This window comes from Engystomops pustulosus, chromosome 10, assembly GCF_040894005.1.
Source record: "Engystomops pustulosus chromosome 10, aEngPut4.maternal, whole genome shotgun sequence".
NCBI lineage: Eukaryota > Metazoa > Chordata > Amphibia > Anura > Leptodactylidae > Engystomops > Engystomops pustulosus.
The window spans coordinates 70,528,099-70,546,095 of NC_092420.1; the positions used below are offsets into that span (position 1 = coordinate 70,528,099).

Here is a 17,997-nt window from a genome sequence, read left to right on the forward strand (position 1 = left end):
ATAAGATGATCAGGATTGATAGAAATATAATAATTATTGTATGTAAACCCTAAAAGACCCTGAGACCCAATGTTATCCATTTATATAATGGTCATGGAGAACTGAACTAGTGTCCAAATTATTGTACTTACCCAAAATGTCTACATTCGGGATCCATGATATGGTCATGTGATCCCTGTCCCTACTTTTGGTGTCTTCATGTAGACCCGCCCAGTAGCCCTTTGTGGTTCTCTCTTGGCTACATAGTCATCCTTATTCCCTCCATATAATACACCTCCAACACCTGTAGAAAAGGCCAGGGTTTTGTCGGTCAACCAGAGTAGATAATTCTGAGGGTTTCCCTACATCTATATATGTCACATCCGCTTTTATTTGTATGTCCTTTTTGGTGTTGTAATAGCATGCAAAGCACAGCTCATGAGCAAGAAAACCTTCATTGTTCTCAATTCTTCTACGACACATGTGCCTCTGGCATGGAAACCTTTGTAAAGAATGATCCCATAATAAATGTTTGGAAAACTTAGTAAATACCCATTTGTATGTAGATAACATACATGGAACGGAAGAAGTACACGGTCCAGCCAGTCTTCAAACACCAGGTATCTTTATTCAAATTCCATCATAAAAGTAAATCCACTCAGACAGATGGTCACAAGGCCTACGCGTTTCAGGCAGGCAACCTGCCCTTAATCATGGCTAACACACATTGTTTAAAACCCACATATATATAGTGTTACAAACACTCAAATATTCAAAAGTAACGCCCCACAGGTGGAGCTCCGTTACATCCGGTGCCGCCCTTAGAGCAGACAGCAAATGTACCGGAACCTGTATAACATGGTGTAAACAATAAAAATGAAATACCTCCTTACACCGGCATTAGTGATATTAATAGAACAAAAATTTGCCCCATTATTTCATGCGATCTTCAATAGTTGCCGTACGGCTGGATCATGTGATGCGTGTCAGCTGACACATCCAAATCACATGGTCTCCGATCACATGACCAGCCGACGGTCGCGTAGCAACGGACAATTGCGTCAAGTGCCGGGTATCAGGATGGCATATCCTGCAGAAGTTATAACTCAATGGGGCTTGGAAGGTCTTCTATCGGCATCGCAGCGGAGGCCCACAGACAACCGCATAAGGACGAAGGCCTTGGCGGCCACCATGGGAGACCGCGCGACATGGCCGAGGAGACTCCCCCACATCATGTTACAGGTCTGTAAATGAGATAAAAACAATGCGTATACAAAGTATTTAAAATGTGGCTTGAGACAACAACATGCATAGCATTATTAAACATTGATATTAATAAAGGAATGTAACCGGCTGTCAAAAGATAGCAAGGGGAAACCAGGGCTAATAATGGTACATTAGTTCCCTTTTGATATTCAAACCCTGAGGAGAGGACATACTCAAGGTAAAAATCCAATACGCCTCTCTGTTGGCCAGACGGGCCCCAATGTTCCCCCCGATGATATTATTATGAACCTTCTCTATAGCATATGTACTCAGTGTGTGGGTATCACCATTATGTACCCTGACAAAATGCTGTGATGCTCCGGATAGATTACGTCCCATGGGGTTCAAGATGTCATGTAAGTGTTCTGAAAATCTAACCTTAAATTTGCGGGTAGTATGTCCCACATACATCAGGTTGCATGTGTTGCATTGTATGATATACACGACATTTATTGAATTACAGTTCAAAAGTTTCCTAATAGGAAACTCTCTCACCGTCGCTGGAAAAGAAATGTTTCTTTTTATGGATCACAAATTTACACGTCAAACAACGGGATGCACCACATTTATAAAAGCCCTGTGTAGCCAACCAGGTTGGAGTCACTGTGGTGGAAAAGAGGGAAGGATAACATACACCCCATCAACCCTCCCCTTCCCCCCTCCCTCCCCAGAACCAATTCACCCCACCACTCCCAATACCCTGTCCAACCCATACCCCCACCCTTTTTTCCTCCATCTAAGGAAACTTCTGGAGCAAAATGCTCTCTTTTGTGAAATGAATGATTATTGATATTTGAATGCTCATTGGTGTACTTATACAGGCAGTCCCCTGGTTACATACAAGATAGGGTCTGTAGGTTTGTTCTTAAGTTGAGTTTGTATGGAAGTCGGAACTGTATATTTTATCATTGTAATCCCAGCCAGAACTTTTTTGGTCTCTGTGACAATTGGATATTAAAAATGTTGGGTTGTCATAAGAATCAATATTAACACTAAAGCTTCATTACAGACTCATTTGATAACTGTTCCGGCTGATCATTGTTGCCTAGGACTAAAGTACAATAAATTACCAATATGCAGGGGTCCGTTTGTAACTAGGGGTCGTATGTAAGCCGAGTGTTCTTAGGTAGGGGACCGCCTGTATTTGCATTGTAAAATTTAAAATCAATAAACATAGTTTAAAAAGAAAAAAAAGAATGATCCCAGGATAGACAAATATCATCTTATGGAAAGTTAAAGAGGTTGTTCTGCATCCTACATTATTTAAAGGAAATCAACCACATGGATTTAGAGGTTTTAACCCAAGCATACGCTGGTGTGTGCTCCCTGAAACATGATATCTTAATGTCTTATTTTTCATTAAAAAAAGGACTCTTGAAAATATGCAAATGTACTTCAGGGGCTCTTTTGTACATCAGAGAAGCCCTTTCTGGTTCTGTTGGCTGTCACCGGCTCCCTGCAGGAGAATGGAGGAAGGAAGAGTGCCTAAGCCGCAAAGTAAAACATTAATAATTAGCAACATGGGGAGAGAAAAAGAACTGGACCGCACATCCACACATCACACAATGATCTACTGCCGCTAGGCTACATTATATAATGAACTCGAGGTTCTTACTTACATTTTGATCAAATTGTATAAGCCCACCAACCACTTCATGGTGACCTCTTTATGGTGGGTCCCTACGCTATTGTGTGCGGCATCACATGGCGTTCACCACCGCTGCAGCACAGCCCCAGCAGGGACCAAGACCCTGGTTGCCCCCCAGCACCCATACTGTCAGGCATAGCCCCCATGGTTCCGGGCCCTGGGTCCCCACCAGCACCGCACCACAGAAGCGGCGGACGCCATGCAATACCACACCATGTGAACAGGAAAAAAGGCTCACCATGTGTGAACAGGTGTTGAGTACTCACTGTTCCATGTAGTCCCAGGCACTAGCTGAGAGGAAGTAGGCGGCCCCATATATGCAGTCTCCTGCTAATTTAAAAACACCTGGGTCGAATGCGAATCCTCAACTGCTAATTAATAATTAGCAGTTGAGGAAGCCAGGACGGGCTTCTGTGACACACATAGGAGCCCCTGAGGCTTATTTGCATATTCTTAAAAGTACCCTTTTCACACAAAAAATAAGCCATTTACAGCTAAATGAAGAATGCATCCTGCTACAGGGGTCACACACCAGTGTCTAAGTATGTTTGGCTTAAAACCACTAAATCCATGTGGTTGATTTCCTTTAAAATAGCTAAGAATGCTACAATACAATAACATACCCTCGGTAATGCCCCATTTCTAGTCTTCTGATTCTTACAGGTGACAGCTAAGTCTTTTCAGTTTTCTCTTCTCTATCCAAGTAATGGCAATAGGTCCAATGATGAGCAACAGCGTGACGCATCCATGCCGACCTTTCAACTCCAGAATAGGTGACATCAACACTGGAATGGTAGCAGAAGGGGATTGCTAAGCTAAATATTACTCATTATATTAGTATATAGTATTTTAAATGTGCAACATAAAGATACGGTGGCTGCATAACACCTTCAATAGAAGTATTTCTGTGTTCAAGGGATTTTCTTGTTTTACCTCTACTAAAATTCCAATCAGAGCTGTTAGGCTCCAAACAACGGAATCTTTTACCCCAGAAACAGCGCCACTGTTAATGATAGGCTGTGCCTGGTATTGCTCCTCATTTACTTGAACACCAACCACAAGCTATGTTCATGGCTATGTTTTTGACAAAAATACCCAAACTTTTTTACATCTCAGACAATCCAAGCGGAATCTCCGAATTTAGATCCTGGACTCCTATCATTGCATTTTATGATATCTCTAAATAACAGGAAAGTGAAGGATGAACCTGTAGCACCATATATTCTAGATATATTTTATTCTTTGACACTTTTATTTTCAATAGATGTTCATGTTCGAGAAAATAAACAGAACCCAATAATCTTGTGTTATCTCCTTGCCTTGTCTTCCTATGGCCCATCATAATGAATTACATTATTCCATTTTCCATAAACGATAATAACGCAAAAAAAAGTCCAGTGACATAATAATCTCTAAGAAGCCGCCTTAATAGCGCCTATTAGAATATTCATAGAAAGTTTCCTAAAGAAATATGAACACGGAGCCGGCTCTGTATTATGGAGACAGATGAGACTATACGTGTATTGAAAAGAACAGGTTGGCGCCCTACTAGGTAATCCTGTCTTATAAAACTACTGATAGCGACACAAAGGCCGGGTGATAATTATTAAGCTTTCCTCATTACATGTATACAATTTATTTATTGAATTGCTCAGTGTGTCTGTAGAATAACACGGCTTTTATGTTGGCGTCTTTGTTCCCATAAAATGAAACCAGCATTTATCCTTTTATAAACTATTCCGTGAACATTCGCTCATTTTTTGGTGAACTGATTGATGCTCTCTTTTAAATGCTCCTACAAATAACTTTTCAATTCGAGGTTTTTTTTTTACTTTTTTTTTTTTTGCATAATGTAATAAGGAGATAAAAGAATTTTTTTTTTTACTTCGGCGAGAGACTTTACAAAGCAAGCAGAGACATTATTAAGAGCATTAACATGCTCCTAATGGCATAAAAAACCTTTTAACTGTCTGATGTAGAACATGTTTCTGTTCAGCTTCCACATATTATGATAATTGGCTCGGTTTTTCAGATTCTTTAAATGCAATACTGCAAACAGGTATGTAAGGCTGGAGAAGCCGACTAAAATATTCATCATTGACTCATTTCCATTGCTTTGGTATCATGATCGCTTATTTTAATTGATTTTAATAAGTTTAAAAGTAATAGCATCTAATTAAGGTAATGGGAGTCAGTGAAAATTCCTGCTTATTTTCTTCACTATGCTATGCAAATCACTAATTATCAGGATAACATTGACAGACTTGGATACACATACAGGCGGTCCCCTACTTAAGGACACCCAACTTACAGACAACCCATAGTTACAGACAGACTCCTCTGATCTCTGGTGAAGTATCTGAATGCTTTACTATAGTCCCAGATTGCAATAGTCAGCTGTAAGGTGTCTGTAATGAAGCTTTATTGATAATCCTTGGTCCCATTAAAGCAAAAAAAGTTTAAACTCCAATTGTCACTGGGGCCAAAACTTTTTTTGTTTGGTCTACAATTATAAAATATACAGTTTTGACTTACATACAAATTCAACTTAACCCCTTAATGACCGCCCTATCGGGTTTTTACGGCGGTCATTAAGGGTACTTCTTCTGATGCGACGCCTTTCTACGGCGGCGCATCAGAAGAAGTTTTCGGGACACCGGGTCTCGCTGGTGCCGGTGTCGGGCTGTGATATCACAGCCCAGACCCGGCACTAACACCCGGGATCGGAAAAACTCCGATCCCGGGTGTTTAACCCCTTGCACGCCGCGGTCAAGCATGACCGCGGCGTGCAAGTGTGTCCCCCGTGGATCGGACCCCCCCGGTGTGCTTACCGGGGGATCCGATCCCTCCTGCCGCTGCCCCGGGTTCCGACGAGTGACCCGGGGCTGTCGGCTCCTCTTCTCACCGGGTCCTGCCTTCCTGGCAGGACCCGGCTGTAAGTAACTGAGCATGCGCAGCATGCTCAGTTACTTTCACTATACACTGCAATACAAGTGTATTGCAGTGTAAAGGCTTGAATAAGCGATCGGATGATCGCTTATTCAAGCCAAGAAGTAGAAAATGTAAAAAAGTAAAAAAAAAAAAATTAAATCTTTTTATAATATAATTAAATAAATAAATAAAATAAAAGTCCCATAATCTCCCCAGTAACACATAAAATGCAAATAAAGTATATAAAACACGTACATATTTGGTATCACCGCGTCCGTATTAATCTGTACAATAAATCTAAATCAATATTGAACCCGCTCGGTGAACTACGTAAAAAAAAAACTCGAAAAACTTCCCATAATATACAATTTTTCATCAAACACCATCACAAAAAATGTTCTAAAAAGTGATCAAAAAAAGTTACGGTACCTAATATGATACGACTGAAAAGAACAACTGTTTTCGCAAAAAATAAGCCCTCAACCAGATCTGACAACAGAAAAATACAGAATTTATGGCCCTGAAAAGTTGTCAATAGTAAAAACAATGCGATTTTCTCCAATATTGGTTTTGCTCAGGAAAATTGAGCAAAATAAGAAAAACTATATAAATGAGGTTTCACCGCGTCCGTATTAATCTGTACAATAAATCTAAATCAATATTGAACCCGCTCGGTGAACTACGTAAAAAAAAAACTCGAAAAACTTCCCATAATATACAATTTTTCATCAAACACCATCACAAAAAATGTTCTAAAAAGTGATCAAAAAAAGTTACGGTACCTAATATGATACGACTGAAAAGAACAACTGTTTTCGCAAAAAATAAGCCCTCAACCAGATCTGACAACAGAAAAATACAGAAGTTATGGCCCTGAAAAGTTGTCAATAGTAAAAACAATGCGATTTTCTCCAATATTGGTTTTGCTCAGGAAAATTGAGCAAAATAAGAAAAACTATATAAATGAGGTATCACCGCAATCGTAGTGAACCAGAGAATAAAGATAAAATATTATTTTTACGTTACGGTGAGTGGGGGGGGGGGGAATGCTCACAATCCAAAATAAAAATTGATGATTTTGTTTGTGTCCCCCTTGAAATAGTTAATAAAATCTCATGAATAAGCTTTAGACTCCCAAAATAAATTATTTATACATTGTATCTCATCCCATAAAAAATAAGCCCTCATATGATCGCATTACCAAAAAAAATAAAAATTTATAGGTCGTACAATGTGACAATACAAATCTGCTGTGGACGGCGCCTCCATTCATTCTATGCTTGGCCGTGCGCCCGTACAGCAGTTTACCACCACATATGGGGTATCAGTACACTCGGGAGGAATTGGGCATCAAGCGTTGCAGTGCGTTTCATCATTTAATTTATTCTGAAAATGTCAGTTTTGGCCTAAATGAATGTATTTCCAAAAAAATTCCATAGTTTCTAAATCGCAGGTCCATATTTTTTAACCCATGTGAAACACTTAAAGGGTTAATGGACTTAATAGAAGTTGTTTTACATATGTTGAGGGGTGAACTTTCTATAGTGGGGTAATTTATGGGGTTTTACTATTATTTAGGCCTCTCAAAGTCACTTGAAAGCTGAGTTGTCCCTCAAAATGTGAGTTATGGCAATTTTCATGAAAATAAGAAAAATCGCACATAAAGTTCTGCACCTCATAACATCCTAGAAAAATGACCGGAAGCATAAAATATCATCCCAACATAAAGCAGATATTCTGTAAATGTTAATTATCAAACTTTTTGGGTAGTTTTACTTCCTGTCTGGAAAACAGAACATTTCAAACTTGGAAAATGAAGAATTTTTACAAACTTTTGCCAAATTTTCCCTTTTTTTCAGAACGAAACGCAAAACTTATCACTTAAATTTTATAACTAACATGAAGTATAATGTGTCACGAGAAAACATTCTCAAAATCACCAGGATATGTTAAAGCGTTCCGAAGTTATAACCAATTATCGTGAGACATGTCAGATTTGAAAAATCGAGTCTGGTCATTGAGCTGAAAACTAGTGTCGGTGATAAGGGGTTAAGAACAAACGTTCGGACCCTATCTTGTACGTAACCCGGGGACTGCCTGTATATGTAGATTGGCCATGACCGTAAAATTGTCCAACTCAGACAATTGCCCAACTCAGTTCTGATACATCAGGCAAGACATCTAAAGACGTTTTAGTTGGTCCATCATATGTCCCTATGGAAGAAAAATAGTCCATATGAGAGTCAAAAGTCCTCATATTTCAGAAACTAAAGGGAAAATTATATATTTGAATAGCCACAAAGTAATTGGTGAGGGGACCTAGCTCTCATGCTATGTCCAGAGCATGGCCATCATATTGGATCAAGGGCAGGTTTATCCAATGGGATGGTCAGGTAGCAGATCATAGAAGACTCCGAAATCGATTGTTGCAGCCAGATTTGTAATATCTCATGTGGCTCAGAATTATCCCAGAGATTCTCATGCAAGTTCTTAAAGGAAACCTACCATCAGAAATCTACCTATTAAGCTAGATCTGATATTAGGTGGCTAGTAACATGCTAAGCCCTTATATCATTTTACCTACTTATAACATATTTTCTAAACTAAACTACACTTTATCTAACTAAAATGCTATTACTCAGCAGAGGCTACTGGGGCGTGGATTAGCCACTGCTCCCTCTATCTCGAGAGGTCACTACACACCCCATTGTCTTCTGCCGATGATTTGCATATTAGTTTAATAAAGTGTAGTTTAGTTTAATAAGTATTTTAAGCACTAAGAATAGATTAGGGCTTAGCATGTTACTAGCCACCCACCATCAGATCTAGGTAGATTTCTGATGGTAGGTTTTCTTTAACAATTGTACATAGAACCTTCAGCTCTGTGTTCAGCACCATGGACAACGCATCAAATAGCTCAGACCTTAATACTTGTCCATTTTTCCCATTTCCAAAGCATCAGTTTAGACTTTGTTTTTAATTTTTTTGTTCTGTCAGTAATCTTAACAGTATACATATAATTAAAGGAAATTTCCTTGCAAAAGAAAGATTTTTACTCAGAAAAGGGGCCAGGAGCCTTCCCATACTTAAATAATGTTCTAAATTGCTGAAATGTTGTTTTGAAGGCCCAAAAGGTTCTTTTATTGTTGGCTGGAAACTTTCCTGATAAAAACTTCACCACCACCAGTATTAAAAAGTAAGTAAATTGTTGATCTGGTAGATCATCAGATAACAGCAGTTAGCATGGGTCGTAGGAGTTGGAAATTGCGGGGGCCATACATATGAGTTATATTAGCTTGTCTTACTCTTCCAGATAAAAGTCCTTCATTCAATTTCTAATTTTCCACGTGTTTTCTCTGTTGTACAGCTCTTTTGAGACTAAAGTTTATTAGCAGTTTTAATATTTCTCACCACAGGCTGAATATTCTCACATGATGTGATTATCAGAGGCAGGTGTAAACCACTTGACCCAAACCAGGCTTTTTCTACATCCCCTTATATTCTCCTGCCCACATTCACAGAGCAGACTTCATATTTGACCCTGTAATTTAATTTACATGTGACTGAAATAGCAAAGTACGGGCCACAGGAATGCAGTATCTAGGAAACCATATCATCCATACTTACTCTTCAACAAGATCACAGGTAGAAACAATTATTTCATCTAAGGAACAGCATGGAACGTAAGTATCGTCTCATTATGTAAAGTAACTCTTCTTGTTCTAAAAATACATTAAATATACTACATCTTGTGAAGCATATCAATTAAAAGTGTCGCTACCTATTTCGCTGCACATGAAGAAGAAAATCCAGGTGTACGGCGCACACAAAGGTCTTCATTAACCTCCGAGCATGTTCATCAGCTCGCTTTAAACAGAAACTTGATTAAATATTTTACATATTAGTTTACTTTTTCCATCAACCCACACATCGCGGGTGGTTAGAAAGAACCTTGACTCTTTCAAATAGTATAAATGGGTACCCCTTACTTGAAGGGGAGATGGACACAAACGAAATTCAAAGTATACATTAAAAATTGAGAATTTTATTGATACAAAAAGACAAAAATTGTAAATATAAGAGGCCGGGCCACTGGAAATGGCTCCGGTATAACGATGTAATAATGTACAATGCAATGTTGTCATAAGTACATAAAGAAACAGTGGTTTGGCACAGATGCAGAAGCGGACAAAAACGGCAAGCAGAGAGGAAGTCTATTTAAATAAATAAGTGTAGGGCTAACCACAAGGGTATTGTTTTTATACTGTCTCCACAGGATGGTTCACTGTGAGAGACCCAGGACAAATCCTTAAAATATCTCTCAAAGGGTTAGTACTGGTGTATATGTACGTTTAGAGGTTCTTACCAGTAAAAGATGGTGCCGAACTCCGCTGCCGAGTTTGAACCGCGTCCCCGACGCGCGTTTCGGCTCTAAGGGAGCCTTCGTCTGGGGGGTGGCGTCCAATTGGTGACAGAGAACATATAAGGAAAAACTCAACCAATGGTAAACCGAGTAGGCGATCACGTGTCCAAAGGCTAACGTTCGCGCGAAAGCGCGGGTCACGTGACGCAGGATGTGTTCGCGCGAGAGCGCGGGTCATGTGACGCGGGCTGCAAGAACTCGGGTCACATGTCCCGCTCTCGCGGGATTTCGGAAACATAGTCTGGCAGCACCATATGTGTGATATGGTGCGGGAAAGGATTTTTTGTAACTGTAGGGGCGCATGCGTATAAAACGCCCCACATATAGAGACAGTGGGCGAAAGGCTACAGATAAAGAATGGTAATACGATACATATGAATAATGATACGATACATATAAACATATAAATGGATAAGCGAATGAATCAAAAGTGGGGGTAACATATATTAAAGTAGTGCAGTAAATCTTGATGTACTATTGATTATGTAAAAACAATTCATATCCTAAAATACAATTAAAGTGCAAAAGTGCATTGTATATATACTGAAAATGGAAGGTACTACTGGGTACACTAATTATAATGCATACAAAGCTGGTGCATCAAAACTTATAACATATGTGCAATGCACTTATAGACCTAACATGTAACGTACATACCGTTGGTATGCATGTACTATGGAAGTATTTAAATATTACATCTAAAAATAAGACAAGAAGTTACAAGTAATATTCATACTGGTGCATTGATTGCTATACAGTACCTATTCACATTGAGTCATAGTGCTTATTGTTGAGGACCTCGTTGAACATTATAACCAAATTTTAAGTTGATGCAAAGTGTACAGTGAAAATCAGTGAGGTGAGGTGGTGAGGGGAAGGATATGGAGGAAAGCGGGGAGTGAAGTGAGGAAAGTCAAGGTGAGGAACAAAGGGGAGGTGCATTAAATCAATAATATATGGTATAGCAATAATATATAGTCCTGATAATATATAGTCCATTATAATATATAGTCCATTTTATTATCATATTTATAAAAATCAATTTTGCCCAAAGGGAATTTATAGAATCCTTATGCCAGAACAATATGAAGACCGTAATATAAATGACAAAATGAATTAGCATATTTAAACTCATTGGTTGTGTCCTAAAATTTAGTCCTGTTGTTTTCTTACGTCGCGTGGCGGCGTGATCCTAATCGTTACGTTGTCGTTAATGATATATATATATCAACACTTGTGAAAGGAAAATTCACTGCAATGAGAAATTAACAGGAATTAGGTATGGCAAACAGTTAAAAACAAATTAAAACTCTGGAGTATTAAGACACCAGTTTGTGAAAAAGCAGGCATGACCAAAGCGGAGTAGTGGGGGTGGATGGGGGGAATATGGTGGATAGGGGAATCACCGGACAAATGCTTATTATAGGAAGGGAGCAAAGCTAAGGGTCTCGTTGAGGCCACTTGGTTTCAAAGTTTTCAGAGTCCAGATCCATCTGGTTTCATGTTGAGCCAGAATTTTCTGGATTGGCCCTCCTCTGATGCCGAGGTCTACTTTCTCGATGCCGCGGACCCTAAGAAGGCTCGGATCGGATTTGTGTTTATCTTTGAAATGGGCTGCGACTGGTTTGCCCTCAACGTCGGCATCACTGTCAAGTGTAGCCTTAATGTCCCGCATATGTTCTCGGACTCTCACTTTTAGGGCACGACTTGTCAATCCAATGTAAATTAGATTGCACGGGCACGTGGCGTAATATATAACCGCCATAGTTGTGCATGTGATGTTGTGTTGAATGTTATAGGTCTTTGTGCCTGATGAGTCTGAAAAGGTTGAGGCATGTTCTATGTTGGGGCATGCTATACATTTTCCACAGGGTTTGCATTTACCTGTTGGACGATCGATTCCAAAAATGGTACCTGGCTTCCCTGAGATATAATGGCTTCTAACAAGAATGTCACGTAGGTTTTTGGATCTGCGGGCAGTTATAGTGGGGTACGGGGTAATATATTTCCCTATAATTGGATCCCCAGAGAGGATCGGCCAAAACCGTGCCAAGATTTCCCGCATTTCCTGCCATTGGGAATTGTAATTAGTTATGAATCTTACCAGATCCGGCGCTTTTATTTTCTCCTTGGGTATCAGGAGTGTTTGACGAGGGGTATGTTTTGCCCGTCTGTAGGCTTGTTTCAAAGATCTTTTGCTGTAGCCTCTTTGGAGAAATCTGTTGTTCAGATCCAGTGCTTGTAGTTCAAAATCCTCTTCAGTGGAACAAATTCTCCTAATCCGGAGAAATTGACCCGTGGGTATAGCTCTGATGGTTTGGTGTGGATGAGATGAGGTGGCGTGTAATAATGAGTTAACAGCCGTTTCTTTTCTGAAGACATTGGTTTGTAGATATCCATTCATGTCTCTTCTGATGGAGACATCTAGGAATGAGACACAGGTTTGATCAGCAGTGTAGGTTAACTTGATATTGTATGGGTTGTTGTTTAACTTTGTAAAAAATTGTTGTAGTTCCGTTAGATCCCCCTTCCAGATGATCAGGATGTCATCTATGTACCGGGCCCAAAATAGGACCCGGTCCATAGAGACATCCCCACCACCATCCAGGAGGTCCCTCTCCCACAGCCCCAGGAACAAGTTAGCGTATGAGGGTGCACATGACGCCCCCATAGCTGTGCCCTGGAGCTGCAGGTAGAAGGACCCCCCGAAAACAAAAAAATTTATGGTAGAGTATAAATTCCAGTAGTTGTAAAATAAATATGGCGAAATCTTGCGTTATATTTTCCATTGAGAGGAAAAACTGTACCGCCTTAAGGCCGTCTTGGTGTTTTATGCAGGTGTAGAGGGACTCCACATCGCAAGTCACCAAGTAGGTGTCATTGTCGATGTGGAGTCCATCGATCTTGCGCAGGAGATCCATAGTGTCTCGTGTATAGGAAGGTAGTGTCTCTACCATTACCTTGAGATAGTGATCAACGAATTTGCTTATGTTCTCCGTTAAGCTTCCTCTCCCCGAAATAATTGGCCGGCCTGGGGGTACCGTGGGATGTTTGTGTACCTTAGGTAATAGGTACAAAGTTGGAATCACTGGATCCGAATTTCTGAGACATTCATGGAGTTCCTGATTGATCACTTTGTTTCTGACAGCCTGTAGAAGTAAAGTGTTGAGTTCGTTAGAGAATTTAGACAGGGGGTTGTACGTCAAACGTTTGTAGCATTGTTTGTCCCCTAATTGGCGATGTGCTTCTGCTTCATACATATTTCGGGGCCACAATACTACGTTACCCCCCTTATCGGATTGTTTTATAACCAATGTTTTATCACTTTTTAAGGTGTTGATAGCTTGCCGCTGAATATTGGTTAAGTTGTCATGACTCACCTTTTTGTTCAGATTAGTCAATTCATTTGTAACAGTCTTAACAAAGGAGTCAACTGCTGAACATGTTGACAAGTTGGGGAATCTGTTTGATTTTCTTTTGACACAGTGTGGAATTTCTGTGTCGGCGTTATGTTCAACTTGAAGCTCCTCCAAAATTCTCACCGCTTCAATCTCCCTTTCTGTTTCGAAGATATCGTGTGGGTCGCTTGTGTGCTTTCAAATAGTATCACATATTTCAAGTTATAACTTTTTTCTACAAAATTATTGTTTTTCCATGTTCTATCGCAAAAAAAAAAAGTATAACTCAGGTGGTGTGTCACTTCTAGAAACATCTGTAATTGTGTGATTTTTGTAGCTCTAATAACAAAATGTTCTCTTCCCCCGGTATTGCGTGGTAACTGTGGTGGGTACACTGGCACCTGGGTGAGATGTTGGAAGCTGCTTTAAGATAATGGCTGGGATGGAAGGAGCAGGCACCTCTGAAATGACTTTCCTATCCCAACTATAGTCCCCGGAATGGACCTCGGTTCAACTGCCTGCTGTCCCTGACAGGGCAATTGTGGGACACAGTCCTAGATTTTCCAGATGCAGGTCCGCAATAAAGTTAATGTGGGTGGAAGCTAACTGAATGCCTTCATTATTGCAGGTAAGATGGCCACCGTTAGCAAGAGAGTTGCACCTTAGTTAGTGAAGAGCTTTGAGACGTGCTCTAAGCAGGAGAGTTGCGCCACCTCCAGATACTGTCACACCATGTTTACCAACAATTCATTCAGCCTATTAACTTTATTGGGCTCATCACCCAAAACACTTTCCTTTCCCAAACAACTATGTGGCCAAATTGTGCACAAAAAACTCAAACCATAAAAACTAAGATAAAAACTAATTTCAATCAAGATAAATTCCCCTGGTACAGGAGGGGCTGGGTTGAGCGTGACCTAGCACTCAACTGGGTCATGGTTGCTTGGTACAGGTGGAACAGGTGTTGTCCTTGTCGGGCAGGTGCCTGACAGGTGTATTGCAAGAAAGCGGGAGATACCGCAGATTGATGGAAACAGTTCTCCCTGGGGCACTCCCGATGAGTGTATGTGTGAGAATCCCCAGGTAGGTAGTAGAGGGGACACCCGAAGGAGACCTTCTTACAATATGGAATTAGAATTAATAAACATTACCTAATGGTCAGAATGTAAACATTTCCATTCCAGGCAGACATTACGAAGGAATGGATATATTGGGGCAGATTTACTTACCCGGTCCATTCACAATCCAGCGGCGCGTTCTCTGTGGAGGATTCGGGTCTTCCGGCGATTCACTAAGGTAGTGTGCCCGATGTCCACTAGGTGTCGCTGCTGCGCTGAAGTCCGTCGGAGTTTACTGGAGTTCACCAAGCTATCCTGGGTGCAGGTAAGTGCATGTCAAGCGACACTTTTTTTTTTAAAATACGGCGGTTTTTCCGAATCCGTCTCGTTTTCTTACGGCCACACAACCCGATGCAACACAATCCGATCGCGTACGCCAAAAACCCAGGGCAATTCAGGGGAAATCACCGCAAATTGGTAAAATTTGGGTAACCCGACAGAAAAACGCGATTCGGGCCCTTAGTAAATGACCCCCATTATGTTGAGGGCAAAGGACATGTTCTTACAGACAACTTCCTATGGAACTACACAGATTGCAGGATTCGCTGGACATACTTCACCTACATCTAGAGGGCATTGGAAGTTGATAAAGTTCATAACACTCCCACCCCAAATAGAAACACAAAAATCGAATGTCCAAAACCAATCTGAAAACACATATATCTGTCTATAACAGTCTGTATTGTGTCTGTAGCTTACAGAGCCAAAAGAGTTATGTGATTTAAAAGACAAGATTCTTACTTTTCATATGACACCATGCCATGTTTCTAGGTGCTAAAGAGCTCAAGATACATGCATCTGTAGTGATGCTCCACCCCCAGCCTTTAAAAGTGACTCATCTCAGGCAATAAATGACTCTTTGCAGCTAGTTTGAATATGACATTGGAGAAGATTTCTTTATAAGTAAACAGGCAAGATTTAATATAAAAGAAGATATGCTAGAAAGGAAATTTCATACCTTACCAGATGGGGATGTTAGTTTAGTGGGGTAAAAGCTGATGAGTCTCTTTAAAAGTACACGTTGTTCAGCAGACAGAGATTGAGCAGTTTGTGGCCTTGACTGCTGCTCCTTTAAAAGCAGAGATTTGTAACAGTTTTCTTATCTGCATTGTCTATATTATTTATGTAGTAAATCACTATGCAAGGCTTTTTATACTGAAAACATCAAATTCTCCTGCACCAGCTTTTCTGACCCCAATATGTTTCAAAGATGACATAGCACAATCCTATAGCCAAAGATTACACATGACGTGCCATATGCTTGCCTCCTGAGTCTGTCATTCATCAAAATGAACTGCGCTCCATCTGCATTTAAGGCACTTATTAAGTCATTTAGCATACACGGAGACACCGCATGATCCTGCTTATAGGTTATTTCTACTTTTCTACTTGATTTTCACTGTAAAGAGGCAGTGGCAACTTTAAATGCCAACATTCTCGTTCAAGTGAGGATTTCTAACATTTAGAAAAATGCTTATAAGAGCCCTTACCCTGACAGAACCTGTAATATATATGAAATTGTCTGCTGTTTTTAAACAGTTGAATGGAAGCAATTTTCCTAAAACACCCCTTCTGAAACAAAATAGTTTAAGCTATTTGATCAAATCCACTAAAGAAAAGAAATGTATAAAAAGAATACCATAAAAGTTTGGAGAGAAAAAGTTTTCATTATTGGTCGGGAAAATCAAGAAGCCTTGTTTTATATATATATATACCATAGTAGACTATAGGACTGATATGGACCCAATGGGGCCCGATTAAGGAAAGATTAAGAATCTGTCACAAACTGTTGTAGGGCAGTGATGGCGAACCTTTTAGAGACCAAGTGCCCAAAATGCAAACCAAAGTCCATGTAATTATCGCAAAGTGCCAACATGGCCATTTATCCTAATATTACCAACAATACCGCTCTTTAAGGTACATATAATATTGCCGCATGATGTACAGTACAACAAGATAAATATCACTGATAATAAATAGACCACTATAGAAAGACCAACATCACCAATTATATCACTAGGTAGAAGCAATTACAGTGAGTAATACTACCTCCATACACTGAGGATTATTACCATCATACAGTTATGAATATTACCGACATGTAGTGAGGAATATTACACCAATACAGTGACAGTAGTCCTGAGCAGGGGTGGGGGGACTATGATGCATTAGCTGTTGATGGATCAAATATTGCTAGTAGCAGGGGCAATATGATGGATTGGGGAATCCAATTTGGCAGGGGATGTGTAGGAAAAAGTGTGTGTTGTAGGGTGTGGAACACACTATATTATAGCTGTCTGTGGCCGCTTCCCTTGGTCCGGGGCTCTGGGCACCTGTGCCATGCTGTCAGTGAGGGCAGTGTAGTGCACCCCGGTGTCACTGGCAGCATAGCACAGTGACTAAAGATGCCGGCAGTATGTACGTTTGTGGCCAGGGACAGCTGTCATACAGACCTGCTGCTGTGTCTCTAAGGCAGCACTAGTGAGTACAGAGCAGCCAGGGCGTTGCTAGGATGGCAAAAGATCTGGGGCACGGGCCCCAATGCATTTGTATTAAATTGACAGTAGTGACCATTTTTGTATATGACCCCCTCAAATGAGTTTCCCGCCAAAACCAATTCCATTGCCTGCAGGTGATGTGTCCTCGGACTGTAGTTGTTCTCTACCTTCTCCATTAGCCCCAGCATCACCAAGTCTCCTCCCTGTAAAGTTTACCACACAGGCATCTTATTTTCTTCATTGTTCCTATATCTTGGTCCCCTAACATAGTTATCATTCTGCTACCCCTACATTGTCCCCATTGTGGCCCCCACAATAACTGACTCTCCACAATACATTGGCCCCATACTTTACATTACACCCTCATTGTGCCACCTACCTGATAATGTTGCCTCAACATGGCCTAACATGTAATAATGCACTTAATACCTCTCACCTTGATAACGCCCCTGCCATGTGACCCTTTCTAATTATCTAATTAGGAGCCGCCGAAAAATCCCCACACTAAATAATACCCCCACCCACTGAATAATTCTCCCTCATGAAATAAGTCTCACCAATAAGGGATGTCCCCACAGCCCTCCAGTATATAATGTTATATATATATAATGGGCAATTAACAATCCCCAAAGAAATTCATATTCTCTGCAGCCCCCACAACAATGGATGTCCCTCCTGCCCCTCACACTTATTGATGCCATCCCATCACATCCCAGTAATTGGTGTCCCCCAAAGC

At 40.5% G+C, this 17,997-nt stretch overlaps 1 long non-coding RNA gene across 1 annotated transcript in view; it reads left to right on the forward strand.

Annotated features, from left to right (window-relative positions):
* Positions 1-1,017: 1,017 nt before the first annotated feature.
* The window catches only part of LOC140104739 (uncharacterized), a 56,042-nt gene continuing 39,062 nt past the window's right edge, over positions 1,018-17,997 (forward strand). Inside the window, exon 1 of the long non-coding RNA XR_011850400.1 lies at positions 1,018-1,221. This is a non-coding gene — a long non-coding RNA (uncharacterized lncRNA). The remainder of the gene's footprint in view (positions 1,222-17,997) is intronic.